Genomic DNA, 5153 nt, shown 5'->3' with positions numbered 1-5153 from the left:
CTAGTCAAAACACTCTCCATCACAGGCTCTTCCTTTTATATTCACAGATGATGTCCTTGATTTATTTCACTAGGGAAGGAGAAACAACCGAAGGGAATGGTTCATCCTGCCCATGGTTCATCTTAATGGTTCATTAAATCTCCCACTCTGCCTGAGACCCATATACTTTGTCTTTCTCTTGTTAAAATGGAATAACTGTCCTGCATATATAAGGCCAAGTATGGCACTTTTGCAATGGATTTCAATGATTATCTAGATGAAAAAATTACTCCAGAAATGAGCCACCATTTTTCCTAGATCATTTGTTAGAACATTCACATCAGCATATAAAGATATGCTATATCTCAATATTATACAAAAGCCCTTCCTTGACCAGACATCTCCCTCCATATACCGCCCCAGTTCTCTGCTCTCTCTGTGTAAGTATGTCTTGATGGAGTTGTTTTTATTCTTGGTGCACATCATATCCCATTTTGTCCTGAATAGCATTCAGTCAGGTTTGCCTTCACCCACCGTTGCCCTTCCCTGCAACTCTACTGCATCCAATGGGAAAGTTACGGTCTTCACCTAATTTAATCTATTCGCAGAATTGGATGGGGGTAAAATCTCTCCCTTTTAAAATGTACGTTTTTTAATTCATTTGACTGCTTCCTCTCTCTTCTCCCTGATGACTCCTCATATTCCTTGCTAGATTCTCTTCTACAGTAAATTTATTTCTCAATGCAAATACCAGCACCTAAGGACTGCTTAGATCACGTAGCATATAGTATAGTACACTAATAATGTAGACCAATTAAATCAACAAGTAGTCAATATTGAACTTCACAAGAATCCAGCTGATATTGAAATTATGCTATTTTATTTGAGGTCTTTGGATTCTTATTTAAATACAGAATTGTACTTCTGGATATAGGAAGAATCAACAAAAGTCTTTAAGGCTGAAGAACTAAACTCTTTTGAAATGCTCACAGGTTATAAATAATAATTTTATCATTGGTAAAATTTTGGAAAGAAAATGAGTACAACACAAGATATTTTAAATAAACTATGTAAAGATTGTGCCTGTGTGTGCGTAAATTTTTCTGAGTGCAATAAATGGCCATGTGGATTTATAAGTGTTTTATAGTCAGAAAAATAAGATAGGAGGCACTTATTTAATTATAGGAGTAGACTCCTTATAACTCATTAATAAATCTTTTGTATCTTTGAAATACCAATAAAATAAAAAAGAAATTGGGTTTTATAATTTACATGTTTTACAATCAACATCAGGGAATTCCATTTAGCTTTTCATTTATGTATTTATTTATCTTTAAAATTTAAATCCAAGTTAGTTAACATAGAGTATAATAAGTAGTTCAGGAATAGAATTTAATGATTCATCACTTACATATAATACCCAGGGCTCATCCCAAAAAGTGTCTCTCTTAATGCCCATCACCCCTTTAGTCTTTCCCCTTAGCCAACACCTTGACAGCAACCTTTAGTTTGTTCTCTGTATTTAAGAGTCTTATATAGTTTGTCTCCTGTTTTTATATTATTTTTTGTTTCCCTTCCCTTATGCCCATCTGTTTTGTTTCTCTAATTCCATACATGAGTGAAATCGTATGGTATTTGTTTGTCTCTGACTGACTACTTCACTTAGCATAATGTACTCTAGTTCCATCCATGTTGCTGCAAATAGCAAGATTTCATTCTTTTTGACTGTCGAGTAATATTCCATTCTGTATGTATATGGGTGTGTATGTGTGTATATATATATATATACATATGTACATATACATATTCTTTATCCATTCTTTAGTGGATGGACATTTGGGCTCATCCCATACTTTGGCTATTGTCGATAGTGCTACTATAAACATTGGGGTGCATGTGCCCCTTTGAGTCTGCACTCTTGCATCCTTTGTTTAAATACCTAGGAGTGGAATTTCTAAGTTGTAATTTTTTGAGGAACCTCCATCGTGTTTTCCAGAGTAGCTCCACCATTTTGCGTTCCCACCAGCAGTACAAAAATGTCCCTCTTTTTTCGCATCCTTGCCAATATCTGTTGTTTCCTGAGTTGTTAATTTTAGCCATTCTGACTAGTGTGAGGTGATATCTCATGGTGGTTTTGATTTGTATTTCCCTGATGATGAGTGACGTTGAGCATCTTTTCATGTGTCTGTTTGCCATCTAGATGTCTTCTTTGTAAAAGTGTCTTGTCTTCTATCCATTGCTTCACTGAATTATTTGCTTTTTGGGTGTTGAGTTTGATAAGTTCTTCAGAGATTTTGGATACTAATCATTTAGCTGATATGTAATTTGCAAATATCTTCTCGCATTCTGTCCCATTTAACTTTTATAAGTTAGTTCATATCATAATACCTTTAAAGTTTTTTAAATATGTATTTATTTTTAAATGTTTATTTTTGAGAGAGAGAGAGTGTGAGCTTTAAGGGGTAGAGAGGAAGACAGAGGATCCAAAGCAGGCTCTATGCTGACAGCAGAGAGACAGATGCAGGGCTCAAACTCACAAACCATGAGATCATGACCTGAGCCAAAGTTGGATACTTAACCCACTGAGCCACCAACTGAATAGGTTGGACTATGGATCCCCCTGTGGTGGTGGCAGCTTCAGAGCAGAATATGAACTGCAATGGCCAGAGTCATTGCTGGACTGGTGTTTAGGAAATTTATTCTCTTCTTTGACAGAGTTTTAGTTGAAAGGAGTGCAGCTGAAACTGTAACCAAAGAAGGCATTATGCTTCCAGAAAAATCTCAAGGAAAAGTATTACAAGCAACATTTGTAGCTGTTGGATTGAGCTCAAAAGGAAAAGGTAGAGAAATTCAATCTGTTAGTGTGAAAGACTTAGTATGAAAGTTGAGTTAAAGTTCTCCCAGAGTATGGAAGCACCAAATTAGTTCTAGAAGACAAGTGTTATGTTATTTAGAAATGGTGACATTCATGGGGCACCTGGGTGGCTTAGTTGGTTGAGCATCCAACTTCAGCTCCAGTCATGATCTCACAGCTCGTGAGTTTGAGCCCCGTGTCGGGGTCTGTGCTGACAGCTCAGAGCCTGGAGCCTGCTTCAGATTCTGTCTCCCTCTCTCTCTGACCCTTCCCCTCTCACACTCTCTCTCAAAAATAAATAAGAATAAAAAAAAAGAAATGGTGACATTCTTGGAAAATAGGTAGACTGAAATAAATCATTATTGAAATGGCATCATGTGAAGCTGCCCATTTAAGTTGTGAAATCTTTCATCGTGTAAATAATTTCCATGTCTCTCTTTTATAATAAACTAATGAAATCCAAAAAATAAAAATAATAAATAAAATAGTCACTAGACATCACACAAAATTTTTAATAAAGGCCTTTGATTTCTTTTCAGTACTTTTTTAAGGCTGCAAAGTCTTTATTTTAATAGAACTCCAACATCATTTCTAACAGTAAATTTTTATAAAAGGGATAAATGCTCAAAAATGAGTTTTGTTTAATATCCGAGATTAAACTTTTTACTGCATTAGAATATAGAATGACTCAGGGCCCCTGGGTGCCTCAGTTAGTTAAGTGTACAACTCTGGATTTTGGCTCAGGTCATGATCTAAGGTTGGTGGGTTTAAGCCCCAAGTTGGGGTCTGTGCAGAAAGCATGGAGCCTACTCAGGATTCTCTGCCTCCCTCTCTTTCTGCACCTCCCATGCTTGCAGGCCCATAGGCTCACTCACTGTCTCTCTCTCTCTCAAAAAAAAAAAAATTAAAACGAGGAAAAAAAGAATGTTAGAATGGCTCCTTTTTGCCTGTCTATTAAACACAATATATTTTCATTTTCCTGAGACACTCCTCAATTTAGTTCCATTCTACTATGGTTCATCCTATCATGTCTAGTGCTTTAATCAGAGAGGCCATCTCTCCACCTCTCGTCGGGCCATGTGCCAATAAGTTTTACACGTGGGTAGAGTCTCAGAGAAAGCGAGTGACATTCTAGCTGAGGGAACAAAAGTCAGAGCCATGAAAGGTTAGGAATAAGATTAAATGAAGAGAATGGATATGGAAACATTGGTTGAATGGGGGACAGTAAAATAAGGGAGGGGGTTGTTAAATGTAAATATACAGTGCTTATTTTTTTCTTTTTTTGAAATGTTTGCCACAATCTTTGAAATAATCTACTCTCTCTCTTTTTTTTTAATGTTTTATTTATTTCTGAGAGAGAGAGAGAGAGAGAGAGAGAAACAGCATGAGCAGGGGAGGGTAGAGAGAGAGGGAGACGCAGAATCTGAAACAGGTTCCAGGCTCTGAGCTAGTTGTCAACACAGAGCCTGATGCGGGGCTCGAACCCACGAACCGTGTGATCATGACCTGAGCCAAAGTCGGATGCTTAGCCGACTGAGCCACCCAGGCGCCCCTAATCTACTCTTTCTTAATCAGCAAATATTAGACATACTTCAAGCAAGCATTACAGATCAATGCATTTTAGATGATTTTCTTTTAGAGCTGACAGTCAGTAGGCATAAAAGAGAAGGACACTTGGACACTCGCCATGCTTCTCCCTGTCTTGACCCCAGTAAGGCCTGAAACAGCAGTTTGCGGGAGGCAGAGAAGTCAAAGAGCTGAATCCAATCATGCCCTCTTCACTGCCCAAAACTGGAGACGCTACAGGGAGAAATAGAATGTGCCCGTTTATTTTGGACCGAGCTGTACATTCACAGGGCTTGCTGAGATTTCGTGTGAGGCAAGATACATGCTTCTTTCACTAAATAAGGTTTAAAGTAAAATGGGAAACAAATGAATTTGTATTTCTGCGTGTCTTCCACAACCCATACTGTTCAATATTAATAGCTATATTTATTTGTCTTGATAAGCGCTGTTCCTTCAATCTGCCCAATATATTAAATATTGGCATTTAGAAAGAGCCTTTTCTAACTTTAAACCTGGGAAAGATTGTTGCCTTTAAAAAGGCACAATTTTAAGCATGTTAATGGTGACTGAAGTTGACCCTATAGGTGGCATGGTGGTAGAATGCACCATAGTCTTTTACAGCAGTAGGGACTCTAGTCTGAAAGGTGAGGACACAGTGGGGAAAACTGAAGGTCATGAAGAGCCTTAGAGACTATGGCATGTACAGTTCAGGAGAAATGGAATTCTGGCAGGGATTGGGAAGAGAGTGGTGTGG

The 5153-nt window shown here is 37.7% G+C and overlaps 1 pseudogene; it reads left to right on the top strand.

Moving 5' to 3' along the window:
- Window positions 1–2638: 2638 nt before the first annotated feature.
- On the top strand, window positions 2639–3183 carry LOC144242581 (10 kDa heat shock protein, mitochondrial pseudogene; annotated as a pseudogene).
- The last annotated feature ends 1970 nt before the right edge of the window (window positions 3184–5153 follow it).

The sequence above is a fragment of the Crocuta crocuta genome, unplaced genomic scaffold (genome assembly GCF_008692635.1).
Source record: "Crocuta crocuta isolate KB4526 unplaced genomic scaffold, BGI_CrCroc_1.0 scaffold36, whole genome shotgun sequence".
Classification (NCBI taxonomy): Eukaryota; Metazoa; Chordata; class Mammalia; order Carnivora; family Hyaenidae; genus Crocuta; species Crocuta crocuta.
This window is presented reverse-complemented; position numbering and strand designations above follow the sequence as displayed.